Below are 15163 nucleotides of genomic sequence, written 5' to 3' on the forward strand. Positions count from 1 at the left end.
ACCTAGGCTTTTTACAACCAACCATTTTATAACAAGTGGGGCTAGAGGGCGCTAGCGAACTTCTGAAATACCCATCAGTTGGCTCGGGGTTCAAACATGGTTCAAACGTGTCGCCCCAACCAGCGAGTTGCGCAGCGCTGGATCAAGTGCTCAGTTGGTGTGGACGCTTGGCTCTATCCATGAGCGTTCAGTGGCGGGTGAGTCGAAGGCTCGTCTGGTGTCGATCCATGAATCTAGAGGCCGTGCTCGCGGCAGGACAACTTCTTTTGGTCGTGCCCCTGAAATAGGATCACGGTGACAACGGATTCGGCATCAGGTAATTTGCTGCCTTAATTTTTTTGCTGATTAAGATTCTATGAGCAATATTTCTTCTAGTCACGTGCGATGTTCCTGTCCCCGTGGCGGACGTCCCGCTGCCGAAGAAACGGCTCCGCGTCTCATTAAATAATTTTCTTTCGTGCTGACTCTTAAACTGGCATTTAAATTTTAATGCAATAATCTTTTTTTTTTTGCATTTCATGATACTGCAAATAATATTTTTAAGTACTTCGTTAATTCTCGTGTGGTCAGAAACAAAAGGATATTTATTTGAAACGACCGTAAAATATTTGCATGTTTGATTTTACTTTGCCTACTTTGCCCATCAAGGTAAATGTAATGTAAATGTAAAGGTAAAAGATTTGATTATTTCTAGTTGGGTCACTCTTGTTACTGCGTTCCTACTTCAAAAAGCCGCGAAATCTATTTCCTATTCCACTGCTTAAATACTAGTGGATTGGCCTACGTAGAATGTTTAAGCGACATGTATAAGTTAGTGGATTTTGATATAGTTCGAACGGAGAAGGAATTAGGTGAAAATCAGCAGGACTTTTTGAGGGGTAAACGCAATCTGCATGGGATGCCTGTGAAGACAAACAAACAAGGGTTACGATGATCTAATCACAGTGTCAGCCCGCGTGCCACGCTTTCACTTGCTGCAATGAAGAAAACAGCGCTATAAGATCTTGTGCTCAATGTCGCCTCTGTGTTTGAGCAACTGTACTTTGAGGGCCGATGAGTGGAATCGCGCTGTAATCGCGGTATGGTCGTATAACTGACCGTTTCTGTGTTTCGTAGGCGCAAAAAATGAGCCTTCATTGATGGATCCGTCTCACGGATCTCTTCGACTACAGTGGTACTGGTACTGGTATGATTAGGTACACTCTGATACCGTGAGTTAGTAATATTATTATTTTTGTTATTTTCATCCAAACGAAGTTACTGCGGCTCTTTGATATCGCTTTATTTCGAGCTGCTGGTTCATTGCGTGTATTTTGGCGATTTGTCGTCTTCCGTGCCATCATCCACGATTAGGAGAGACCGGTGCACTGTAAAAGCACGATAATGCTGTAATGGTGTTCTCATTGAATGTTGAGTCACGTTTATGATGTATGATTTTCTCTTCCGAGTGAGACCGTTCGTCAATACTGCGGGAACTGGCACGTAATGCGACCGACAGTTCCCGCTTCACCGCGGTGGTCAAAGGCTGCGATGCCTGCCATCCCGATGCCGCATGCCTCCCCTATCTGCAAAGAAACGTGGGAGCTACGTTGAACTGACTGTGAGTGTAAAATATCTTTAAAATACTAAAGTGCGCTGCAATTTTAAGCAGTCTTACTGCACGTGACACATAAAAAGCAAAAAAAATAAAAGGAAAATTCTCATGCTTCTACATCTCTAAAAAGAAAAAAAAATCACTTATCCGTTCATCATGTTTTTTTTTTTTTTCTTCTTAGAAGACGCAAAAGTACTGGCGCAACGATACCCCGCCCTTCGTGAGTGAAACTTAAGGAGGCTCACCTGTACAAGGAAGCAGTGTAGCCGTGCTGCAATTCATTGGCTTCTTAGGAAAGCATGATGATGACAAAATGTATTTATTAAGGTGTTGCAACTTAACGCATTTTCGAAGTGCGCGCACCTTTTATCGCCTCATCTGGCGATCCTTCGGCTTCGGACTATCTCTACTAACACGTGCTCCTTTCTATCTTCCTGCCACTCGGCTACTTATAAATACGCTCTACACCTTTGAATAAACGTTCATTTTGTTCTACTGACTACGCTGAGGCTTCACTGGTCTGGCGTTATTGCGAGCACGCCATGGCTATGCTACAGTGGCGACGAAGATGGACATCATGCAGTGAAAGTCGACGCTGAACCGGAACCCACGCAGAACCGAGAAACCAAGGTCATCATGGCTCACCAACTTCCCGACTTCGAAGAAGGCAAAGATAAGTGGAAGCCGTACCTTATTAAAGTAGAAGCATACTTCGAAGCGAATGCGATTGAAGACTCGACTAAGAAAAGAGCATTGCTTGTTGCTGCGTTAAATACGCATACGATCCAAGTGCTGGCAGGGAAGGTGGCTCCACGCAAGCCAAATGCATTGACGTATGAAGAAGTCGTCGAAGTTTTGAGTGAGCACTACAGTCCCAAAAGACACGAAATCACCGAAAGCTACAAGTTCTTCAGTCGTTGTCAAGCGGAGGGCGAGCCTGTTAATGAATTCCTGGTAGACATTCGCCGAATAGCTGACAATTGCAATTTTGGCAGTGCTTTGGATCGCATGCTTCGAGATCGCATTGTTTGTGGAATACGGTCAGGTGCCCTGCAGAAGCAGCTACTGGCACAGCGAGAATTAACGCTACAAGACGCTGAAGCGATGGCCCTTGCAGCTGAGGCTGCGGATAGTGATGTAAAAGAGATGATCGGACCGGCAACGACACCCGTGTTAAAAGTACAGGCGTATCGGAAAGAAACTCTAGTGGATGAGAGGAGGGCTGCCACACGTCAAGAATGCGCAAGGTGCGGTAGTACAAAACATAATGACGCGTGTTGCTCCTGGTCTAACGCTCGCTGTTACCGCTGTGGACGACGTGGTCACCTTGCAAGGAAATGTCGAAGTCGCGGGGCTAGAGAACAAGGCACGGCAAGGACAGCCCAAACTAACACCCTCTTGGGGACGGAAGCCTCAGCCGACAAGGAATCCGAAGCCACCCACATTTGGACTTTGGTATCCCAACGAAAAAGCTGTCTGGAACCGCCGATCCGCCGAACGTTTGATTGGTGCGGTGTGCAGCTGAGCATGGAAGTTGATACCGGGTCGCCCGTTTGTGTCATCCCGCGTGAACTATATTATAAGCACCGTGAGCAATGGCCGAAACTGAAACCGTCCAGTCTCAATTTATCTTGCTACACAGGACGCCTTCCAGTACTTGGGGAGCTTGCGCTCCAGGTTTGTCATAAAGGGGTGACAGTGGAGTGTGCGCTGACAGTCTTGGACTGTGCGGGACCAAGCCTCTGCGGTCGCGATTTAATCCAGCGGCTGAACAGCGCAGGTGCTCCAGTGGTTAGTTTTGTAGAGAACTCGGCGGCAACAAATGACTCGAGCGAATCCAGCGTGAACAGCATATTCAATGACTACAACGACGTGTTCTCCGAGGAACTGGGGCTAATCAAGGGTCCTCCAGCCAGCCTGCACATGAAGGAAGGCGCCGTACCCAAGTTCTGCAAGGCCAGACCCATTCCATACGCGCTACGCGAGCGAGTGTCACTCGAGCTAGACCGTTTAGTTTCTGTGGGCGTGCTGTCGCCGGTGGCACACTCTGAATGGGCAACGCCCATAGTCGTAGTGCTTAAGAAAGACGGCGCAGTAAGAATCTGCGGCGATTTCAAGGCCACAGTAAATCCAGCGTGTGCAACTGAGCAATACCCATTGCCAATCATTGAGGATATGTTTGCCCGATTACACGATGGGGACTATTTCAGCACTTTGGATTTACGGGATGCATACAATCAAGTGGCGCTAAACGATAACGCGAAGAAAGTTTGCGTCATTAATACGCCAAAAGGGCTATTTTGCTACAATCGACTTCCTTTCGGTATAGCCTCAGCGCCCGCAATATTCCAAAGGAAAATGGATGAGGTATTGGCTGGCCTTCCAGGAGCACAGGCTTATCTTGACGATGTGCTCATTTCCGAAAAAGCGAGTGACGGCGGCGAAAGGCTGAAAAACGTCTTACAGCGCTTCCGAGAGCGCGGTGTAAAGCTAAGGTTCGATAAATGCAACTTGCGCAGCCCAGCAGTAACTTATCTAGGCCATCGGATCGATCGTGATGGGCTTCATCCGACAGAAAAAAACCTTGACGCTATCATGAAGGCACCGAACCCCTGTAATGTCAGTGAGCTTCGTTCATTCTTGGGTATGATTACTTTTTACGCGCGGTTTCTGCCGAACATGTCAACCACACTTGGCCCATTGTATCAACTGCTTGAAAAGAACGCACGCTGGCAATGGAAACAGCCGCAAGAGCACGCGTTTGATCTTGCCAAGCAAAGCCTTAAAACAGCCAAGGTTCTAGTTCATTTCGACCCTTCGAAGGAACTTAAACTTGAGTGTGACGCGTCTCCGTACGGTGTGGGAGCTGTCTTGTTTCACACGACCGGTAACGTTCACAGGCCCATTGGGTTCCGCTCGCCAACATTAACGCAGGCGGAGCGCAACTATTCGCAGCTCGAGCGAGAGGCACTGGCACTGGTATTCGGCGTCACGAAATTCCGCGACTACCTTCTAGGTCGGGAATTTACCTTAGTGACTGACCACCAGCCATTGTTGGGCCTGCTGAAATCGGACAAGCAGACGCCCACAATGGCCGCCGCACGGATACAACGTTGGGCACTCCACCTGGGGGCCTACCGCTACCGGCTACAGTATGCACCAGGACGACAGATGCTGAACGCTGACGCCCTCAGCCGACTTCCGCAAAGATCTTCGGAATCTGACGATGACGGTGAGCCGCCCGAATATGTGCTGTCGCTAAACCAGCTGAACAATGGCACCATAACAACGCGTGAGCTGAAAGCATTAACGGCTTTTGACCCTGTCCTGGTCGAGGTCAAACGGTACATATTACATGGGTGGCCCAGAAACGCAAACGGAATGGCCCGGGCCGTACTGCCGTTTTTTGACCGCAAGCTCGAATTATCCGTAGCACATGAACTGGTGTACTGGGGCAATAGGGTCATAATACCGACCGAAGCTAGGGAGCGAGTGCTGCATCTTCTACATGAAACGCACCAGGGTTCACCGGCAATGAAATCTGTCGCTCGTTCTTTGTTCTGGTGGCCAGGCCTCGACAAAAATATTGAAGACGTGTCTGCACAATGCCAGTACTGTGTGCAAAATCTGCCGATGCCAACTGCAGCTCCCGTCGTTAACTGGCCTGAAACAGGCGAAAGGTGGTCCCGTATTCACATTGACTACGCGGGTCCGATCTGCGGAAAAATGATACTCGTAGTAGTCGACGCACACACCAAATGGCTCGAAGCAATACCTTTGTCACATGCCTCAACGCAGACTACCATTGACTGTCTGCGTGGCATTTTCAGCAGGTTTGGAATACCGCGCACGATCGTTTCTGACAACGGGACCCCATTTGCCAGTCAAGACTTCGCGTTGTTCGTGGCAAACAACAACATTGTGCACCTTCGATGCGCTCCATACCATCCCCAGTCTAATGGTGCGGCGGAAAGGGCAGTGCGAACGATAAAAGATGGTCTTCGAAAAATGACGAAAGGGAAACTGGAAGAGAACCTAGTACGGTTGCTATTTAACTACCGGAGGACTCCGCGAAAATCGGGTAAATCCCCAGCAGAGCTCCTTTTGGGCTATCAAATACGCTCACGCTTGGACACATGCTTTCCTCCAGCACTTGCAGGGCCAAAAGAGGACCAAGATGACTGGCTGCCGCTACCTGCAAGTGAAGTGTATACCCGCAATTACGGTGTGGGGAGCAAGTGGACGCCCGGTCATGTGAAGGCGACGTCGGGAGCGAGAATGGTGACCGTGGAAACATCAGACGGAGTCATCCAGCGGCACGTGGACCAGGTCCGCCCTCGACAGGAAGTACCAGGCGTCAAACCGACAGTAACTACAACCACCACACATCGCAGTGAGCCGGACCAAGCAACACAACTACAGCATCCAGAAACGGTGAATCCGGATGAAGGCATAACCGCTCGGCGCATTCCAAATGGCACCCGTTCTCCAGACTTTGCGGCACCAGATATTCCAGTGGCCCCGTTGCATACAGGTGTCGCCCAACAAACTCTGAGACGCTCAACGAGAGAACGCAAGCCAGTGCAACGCTTTCATTTCTGAGGAGGAAGGAATGTTGCAACTTAACGCATTTTCGAAGTGCGCGCACCTTTTATCGCCTCATCTGGCGATCCTTCGGGTTCGGACTATCTCTACTAACACGTGCTCCTTTCTATCTTCCTGCCACTCGGCTACTTATAAATACGCTCTACACCTTTGAATAAACGTTCATTTTGTTCTACTGACTACGCTGAGGCTTCACTGGTCTGGCGTTATTGCGAGCACGCCATGGCTATGCTACATAAGGGATGGCGCGAAGGCCTATACTGGGGAATAGGAAGAGGAGGAAAGCATAACAAGATACTCTTGCTCAAGACCACCCCTTTGAGCTGGCTTGTATGTTTATTTGCGCTTTATTGAAAATAACATGAAATCACTAAGCTTTTAAGGCCCGTTAACTTCCATTATCCTGAAAAAAAACTACAACGCGCCTTGTCACGACCGTATAAAGCCAATAGACAATTAAGACAAGGAAAGCATAGGGTGGGCCTCCGCCATTGTAAGGTGCGCCACCATAACTGTGTGCTCTATGTTTCTCTGCGTAAAAAACTTACTTCATTATTTGGGATAGATAATTTCTTTATTTTTTTTAGCACGTTTTGAACATGTCTGACTTCGCTTTCCGAGATACGTGACTGAGCGTCTACGAGAGTGTTTATCACGGTCAAGGTTTGTTACTCACGCGTTGAAAATTATTGTCGCCTGATGACTTGTCCGACATGAGATCCAGACGCCGAGCCTACCTTTTCAGCTGCCGCGGGAAATTGAACTGCAGCACATTGACACTGTCTCTTACACATCTTCATGATGCTATAGCCAGACATAGGATTGCAAAATGTCAGAATAAATTGTATGCACACTATTTATTTGTAATTTTTAGCGCAATTGACTCGAAATTGCTTGTTAGTATTATTTATTTATTTATTTATTTATTTATTTATTTATTTATTTATTTATTTATCGTCACGTCCTTTGTCAACCCCACACTGGTTGTCTGTAGTGACTGTGCTTCGGGACGTATAAATTGTATCGAATTTGGTTATGTTAACTTTTTATGCGTTTGAGTGCAGGTTTACGTTCTGTGGCTTGCGCTCATGAGCGATCTACTTCTTGCGTAAATTACGGTACGACTTGTAAACGCCTGATTAGCTGAACGACGCCACGCGAATCACCAATGTAATCACCAATCAATGTAATTTTAGAGCCGGTCTCCTGGAGAGGCGCTGCATGACTAGGTAGTGTTCTCACCATTTTCGGTAGACCTTCTTGTTGGCTTGTTAGAATGGTCTTTCAGAAGTCAGGCATTCACGAGACCCTTACGATAAATAGCAGCAAGCGCTGTCGAATTTTTTGTTATCCTGCGAAGCGTGCCTAACTGTTAGACATAACTTTTAGGTGGGACAGCCTAACCTAATAAACGAAGGAAAAGTGGGACGCTGGGGCGGTAGTGAGCCCAATTATCGCCAATTCGTGATATTTTTCCTTTGTTCATTCATTCATTCATTCATTCATTCATTCATTCATTCATTCATTCATTCATTCATTCATTTTAGCTAAACGTATTGTTGGGAACGACGTTTAAATAGCATATTTAATAAATTCGACATGAATGGAACTTTCCGGAATGTTTCCTTTAAAAAAAGCAGCATTTGGTTCTCTTATTGTCTCTTTCCGCACACGCGCACACATCCGGTCTGTTAATTTTAATTCTACGCTTCATTTTCTTCAGCGAAAGTTACTGTCTTCAGTGGTTACAAACGGACGCTGCTAATCACTTCTTATGGCAGCCATGCTCTATATACTGTTAAGAACGGCCAGCTGCAGTGCAAGTTTGCCAGCCATTTACGCCAGCGGTGGCAACCTCACCTTGGAATGCCGCCGCCAACCTCTAGCCACGGCATGACTAAGTCGACTTTGTGTCAGGAACAATACGCACGTCCTCCACTCTCCGTCGCTTCAGCTAGGATGCGTTTGACGAAGCAGGCTTTGTGCTGAAACCGCCACCGTTACGCTCTAGCCTCGTCGCCGTTGTGACTGAAGGAGTTCGACGGAGCAGACTTTGTGCGCAACACGACAACGCGGACCTGATCTGCTACCCGGGCGCGCTACCCGGGGGGCTCCGAGTTCTACGAAATTCGTGTGGCGTCGGTTTCGGACCGTGAACACGTGTGTGTGTGTGTGCATGTGTGTGTGTAAACCGTCCCGCGGAGAGGCGGCTAGTTTACGGGGACTAAACGAACGTTCGCGTCACCTTGTATAGCGGGAGGACCGAGTGTTTAAAAACTGCTGTTGTTCAGATGCTCGACACACTTTCTTAAGCAGTCATGTTAGACTGAGACACTCTCTCAAGCAGTCGTGTTAGACTGACGTACTTTCTCTCGCAGTCATGCTAGACTGATGAACTGCATGTAAATACTGTAAATAAACCCATATTCCTCGTTCTCGATGAGAAGCAGTCCTTCCCTTCATCAACGTCCTCAGCGTGGATAAGTTGGACGACGACATGGGCCAGCTACCTTCGAATTCATGCCGGACTCCAATCTTGACAACGGATCACGAGCGATGGGATTGAGCCCCCAATCCTGACAATGCTAAATGCTGTTTGGGCAGAGATGTTTCGCTGGCTTTCATTATAATAACTGCTGTGGAGATGCCCGTGCAACAGGGTTGTAAGAAACAGTGCATCAGCTATTCTTAAATACGAATCACTGGTTTTCGGCCCGTCGCATATTTAATTATTGAGAGTGCTTAGTACCCTAAAAGGAGATACGGGCTATGAGAGCCGCTCAAAATTTATATAGATCACCTGACCTTCTCTAACGTGCGTCAATAGTTCGGCACACGCGTGATTTTTTTGCATACCGCCCTCAAAGAATTGCCGCCTCCGTGGCCGGAAATCGAATCGAACCCGCGACCTCTCGCTTAGAAACGCAATGCTCACTAAGATAACGCGGCAAGCCTCAGGGAATTTCGCGTGTGTTAAGCGCGCAAGCATCGAGCGTATGGGCCTTTCTCTTTTCTAATCCATTCTGACTTTTCACCAAGTTTTCTATGCTTAAGCGAAAATGAGAAGCTGTCACCACTCAAGGGTGACAGCCTCGTTATAAAAGGTTTATTTTAACAAATAAAGAAAACATCACAGGGACAGGCTTTATTCGGTTGCTGATGTCGGCACAAATTACAGGCTGCACTTCAGCGACGAAAAACGCCTTAGCGGTGGCTTAAAATTCCGAGCGGTGGAAAGGTGAGCGCAGAATTAATTTTATATGCACGGAAGATGGTAATAAATGAAGATAAATCTTGCGATGAAAGTAGAATGTGTATGAAGATGTGATTATTTCCGGTATGCCGCAATGCGCATTCGCTCCATCATTTTTAGCGCAGTCGTACAGTCGTTTGTCACCCGAATAGAGCGCTTTCATGTCTGGTCGATGACATTATAATTTCCTTTTCGCCTTTTTGCTGTGCTAGTGCAGTTTAAAAGGTGCTATATAGCAAATCCTTTTTCGTGGTTCTTATTCTATATAGGTAGGGCGAAAGTTAACAAGCAGAATCTGCCTCGGTGCAATGGCGGCGATTCGTTTTGCCTGTTGTGCTCGTCGTTGGTGAAGCGGCCGGAGGCATTTGTATGCGCTTGTTGAATCACACTGAATGATACGAACATCTAGTTGGAAAGAGAGACGTAGTGGGGTGTATACGAGCCATTGACTCGTATGTAAACAGAGGAACAAACAATACTTACTTGCAAGCCGACCGCGCTTGCGCGCTACGCTCTCGCCTCAACAAATACGGAGATCCACACGTGCACGTCCGAGTGCGAATTTAATAGCGACATGTTTTTTCACTACTAGCGTAGTTGCGTCAAAGCGGATAGTTGCGAAGGAAAGGAGGAACGCGACTCGTCGTAGCCGTGGTTACGATCATCGTCTTCATCATAATCATCGTCTATAGGTTCACGGCAGGTCACCGGACTTTCTCAGCGATCTCCAGGTGCCTCCGTCCTACTTGACCCGGCCGCATCAGCGCTTCGTCTAATCATCCGTCGCCCCTGAGCGGCATTTCACTTCCTCCTATTGGTTCGTGGGTCCCGCAGTGCGGGGCTCCGGATTAATTTGGCCACCTGGGCTAATTCAACGTCCTTGAAATTCGCGCCCTCAACAGGAGAACGCCATAACCGTTTAGCAAGTACTGCAGGTTGTTTCCCTTCTACCGCTTAACCAATCACCGGCTCTCGTTCTGTTCAGCATATGACCTGCCCACGTCCACGTCTTGCTCACAGTCGCGACTAAAATATCAACTACTCGCGTTTTATCTATAATTTATGCTGCTGTCTTCATGTCGCTTAATTTTGCTACTGTCTGCTCTCGGTTCTCCAGCAGCATACGTGGAAGGTAAAGACGGCCTGCAGATATGCATCATCACCTTTCGCATTCCCGTTGGCGCATGAGCGCGCGCGCGCACACACACACACACACGCGCGCGCAGATTTTATATTGATTGAAAGCAATCATCGCATTTAGTTTATACCTAAGTCTGGTGTGACACACATCGCATTATTAACGGTCGCTTTCTTCGTCTAATTCCTCCTGCTCTAACTTTTCAGCATCTAAGAGCATGTTTTTATGACTATGGGTACAAGAAGGCCGGGGAGAATAACCAGTACAGAAAAGCCGGTTGGCTACTGTGGACTGGAGGATGGGGAGGTAGACAAATCATGGCTTATGAGGCTGGCATTCCAAAACGGTCAGTTCGTACTAGGTGTATGTGAATGATACTTGTACACGTGACATAAAAAAAGTAAGCGATTACAATTACAGTTACTTATTCAGTAATGTAATTGATTACAGTTACCAATTACCACCCCACGCAAGTAATTGAGGAATTACAAATAATCAGATATTTCTACGCTACTTTCCTGCCAAGCTTTATTAACACTGCACAAATACTGTAAATAGTACGAGCTGATCTGACTCCTTCATTGCGTTCTCGGCAGCCATTCACAAACTACCTTCGCTAGCAATTGCATATCAACGTTTTCGGCGGTCATCTTCCCTCGTTTTACGGCGCAGTTCTTAGGAGCACATTCCTATGGTGGGCGTCGGCGTCCGCGTCTTACCTCGTAACCGAGCAAACGAGCAGAGCGAAAGGTGAGAGCGAACGCGGAGCGAAGCGGGTGATGAAAAAAAAAAAACAGCGATGAGAGTGAAGAGAGCGCGAGGAGGAAAGTGCAGGAGGATGTTATGGCGAAAGCGTGAGTAGAAAAGCGTAGTGCCGCGCACAAGGGCCTTTGCGGCGACGATGGCTACGAGATGGCACCAGAGTAGCGCTCGTAGTCGGTATCGAAACAAAGCGCTGCATGAGCGGAGGTTGTCTGTGGCGGCAGCTGTGAAGCGCTTCCACGTGTCACCCACGCGATTCCTCTCGTGGTCTCCCGATTAGCGACGCAGTCGCCCCACACATCGCTCCGTTTGCAACGTGCTGCACGAGACAGATTGTCTGCGTCAGCGAATATATCGCGAAATGAAAACACGTATACAGCTGCGCTCAAATTTCGCATTAGGGAATATCGTAATCTTGGGTGAATTTTTTTTTTTTCAGCGACACTGAAAACTCGCTAGCTGTGCGCGGTGGAGGTAATGTCGGAGTTGTAAGCACGAACACCTTTCGCACAAGAGTGCGGTTACTTGAAGACGCGATGCTTGCTTTTGGGGCGTCTATGAAGCGCAGCGCTTCATTGTTGCTGACGCTCAGGATATAAGAGCTTTCTTTAGGGCCAATGAAAAAAGGAAAATAATCGTCCGTAGGTGACTTCCTGGCGTCTACATCCGTAGTAGTCATTGCTATCGAGCGATAGCAGTGCCGGTTCAATTCCTCGGCCAACATCCTGTGAAGCATTAGGATTAGGAATTAAACAGTGAACGCCCAGGTTTACCTGTCTGAACACGCGCCTCCGCGAGGCTGATGTATGCAAAATTCAAGTGATCAAAGCTACGTCGCGTGTTGCAGCTTGTCTCGTCAATATAGTGACTGTTTAGGTGTAATTGGTCACTGAAGAAACGTAATTGGATTACAGTGAACGTTACCGAGTAAAAAATGCAATCAATCAATTACAAGATAACCAAACGCGTGCACTTGATTACAGGTAATGAATTAGTGTAATTCGCTACGTACAAGTCTGGTGCGAATATTCAAACATTTGAATATCATATGGAACAGTATTGTCCTATTCGATTCGGTCTTCAGATCGAATAGTCGCTATTCGAAAGTCCGAATATGTTTTAATAGTTTTGAAGTACTTTATATCGTCGACAGTACATGATCAAACATGACATTAATTGAAGCAAAAATTAGATAACTTTCATTGTATCCACAGATGACATAACAGTGGATAATACGCTGTATGGTTCCGACAGCCAGATTTCTTCGGCTAAATACGATCACTCGCAATAAAATATTGTTCACACACCCCACTCTGCAGTGGGTATTGCTTGGTACTATTTATAGATGCCTCACCTGCGTCCTCTCATAGGATTAATAACAACATGAATACCTTTCATTGCAATGTACTTTATACGATAGTGGCACCATCTGCCGCGACCATTCTAAGTAAAAAAAAATTATTTCTTTCTTTATTGTTCTTTTTTCTGCCGTCGCCGCGGACCACATGCATTTCTGATTTGGTTGCAAAGGTAAGTGCATATATTGATTTGCACGCAACCCTGTTTTTCTAAACATTATACGATAATGGATGACCGGCGATGCTCCGTAGAGTCTTGAGTTTGCGAACGAACTGCTTTGTTTTTCCTAATTCTCTCTTTGTACTTTTGAGAAAGCATGCTGTATTATGTGCAGAGTAAAGACTGACACTTTCGAATGTTGTAAATACCATGCTGTGAAAATTACTTGACATTAATGGTGAGAAGGCTGCATAGTATTCGAAAAATATTCGCTATTATATTTCATTGGCTTCTGGCACTATTCGATTCGTATTCGATTTGACCTCAAAAACTATTATCCTCACACCCATATTTCCAACATTAGTCCGTGTTGAGCGCGGGCTAGGGAAGTCGCGATCGACCGCATCTGTCGACTATTCCGAGAAGGACAGTCGCACGCAACGTATTCAAGGACCTCCTCGTGATCACAGTCGTCACGCGCTGTGTTGTCGGCCGCTCCAATGCGAAAAGCAAGGCCATGTAAAGGCCGCTCGTAGCCATAGCCGACATAGGAAGGGAGCCTCACGTCGTCAGTCTTGACGGGATGCGAAAGCGAAGTGAAGAGTTTAATCGCTACAGTCGGTTATTTGGAAAAGTTTGCGTGTTCCACGCGGAGAACATGTCGCGCGAGTACCGGAAGTTTTCTTGCGTCACTGCCTTCAGGAAGGCCGCAGACATCATTTTGTGCTATGATCTCTGATTACTGCACCAGCAATCCACCAGGCTCCATCCCGCAAGTAAACCATCGATGCCTCGGTGCGTCATCCGATTCGACAGTGCACCTTACTGCGTATACATGCCGGGAAATGTAGAAAAAAAAATCTCAGCTGTCATCTCCTGCTCTTTATTGCATGAGAGCTCCTTTTGCACGAAAGGTGCCCTGCCCACACGTAGAGTATTTTCATTAGAAACTAAGAGGTGAAGAAGCGGTTAACAAGACGCACCTAACTGATCGTCTGGGGGGTGTATCTGAATCCCTTTATCGGCTATTTTCGTCTCGTCGACGCAAGCACTGCCAGAATAAGAGAGAGAGAGAGAGAGAGAGAAACAGAAGAGAGTAAAGGCAGGGAGGTTAACCAGACGCACGTCCGGTTTGCTACCCTACACTGGGGGAAGCGATATGCGGACGAAGAGGGAGAGAGAGAGAGAGAGGAGATAGAGTGCAGGAAATTGATAAAGCGTTCTAGCTTCTGTTATAAGGCGCGACTCGCGTAATTAAAGGGCTTTAAGTTATCTGCGGTGCGCGTTGAGAGAGTCTACGCGTTTCTGCTGGTCGCGTTCCAGGTCATCTGGGGCGGGGGGGGTGGGGGATAGGCCCCGTGCTAATGGATTAGGTAATTATTCAGGGACGCCGTGAGGAAAGCATTCCTTTCTTCTGGTGTCACAAAATGTGAATAAAACGTCAACATGTGCTGCATGACTGGGCTGCTCGCCATTGTACCGTAAAACGCAGCATATAAGTAATGCTAATAATTAGCTAGCATTACTTATATGCTGCGTTTTGCGGAAAAATGCCGAGCAGCCAAGTCCTGCAGCACATGTTAACGTTTTATTCACATTTTCTGACACCGGAAGAGTACTGAACTACGAAACATAATAATAGCAATAATTTAAATTGAAAGTCACACACGTACGCATAGAGCAACTGTTTTGAGTACTTTATTATGCAGCTCGTAAAAATTTGAGCACAAGACCGTAAAATTACGTCAGCAAGACTACACACAATGTTACAACCATTGCATAAACATTTAAACGAAATGGATGTCAGTATTTGCCGAGATTTTTTAATTAATAACAAGAGAATCAAAAGTGAGACGCAGGTACACGTTCTCAGGAGTTTATAATTTATAAGCTATTAAAGCATACGCCCGTAGGTTACAGCCCTTTAGCCTTCTTAGGCGCGAGGATAAGCTGGATGTTTCGTTTCTGTATACTATACGCGGTATACCTCTCTGCACCAAAAGCTTCGGTGGTCGGCATTGCTGAAGGCAAGCACTGTTTTTCTACCTTGTAACTTCGCCTATTTTTGGTCGGCCCTGTTTCTGTGGTGTATTAGGGCTTCTTGAAGAACTTGGTTTAAATCGCACCCCCTCATCCGAAGGTACGGAGCCTCATATGCTCAGAACAGCATATAAGGAGGCGCTAGGACTGTCGGTCAGAACAACTACAGAGCGCTTGTTGCAAGTGGGGGGTGCACAATACAACAGATGAGATAACTGAGGCCCACCTATTAAGTCAATGTGCCAGATTGGCA

The 15163-nt window shown here is 47.0% G+C and overlaps 1 protein-coding gene and 1 long non-coding RNA gene across 2 annotated transcripts in view; both read left to right on the forward strand.

Annotated features, from left to right (window-relative positions):
• The first annotated feature begins 31 nt into the window (after positions 1-31).
• Positions 32-15163, forward strand: part of LOC142578813 (uncharacterized) — an 87124-nt gene continuing 71992 nt past the window's right edge. Inside the window, exon 1 of the mRNA XM_075688408.1 lies at positions 32-316. The gene's annotated coding sequence lies outside the window, so the exon portion shown is untranslated. The remainder of the gene's footprint in view (positions 317-15163) is intronic.
• On the forward strand, positions 5063-6379 carry LOC142578810 (uncharacterized). Its single transcript, XR_012827323.1, has 2 exons — positions 5063-5675; positions 5745-6379. It is a non-coding gene; the product is annotated as an uncharacterized LOC142578810 (long non-coding RNA).

The sequence above is a fragment of the Dermacentor variabilis genome, chromosome 4 (genome assembly GCF_050947875.1).
Source record: "Dermacentor variabilis isolate Ectoservices chromosome 4, ASM5094787v1, whole genome shotgun sequence".
In the NCBI taxonomy this organism is placed as follows: domain Eukaryota; kingdom Metazoa; phylum Arthropoda; class Arachnida; order Ixodida; family Ixodidae; genus Dermacentor; species Dermacentor variabilis.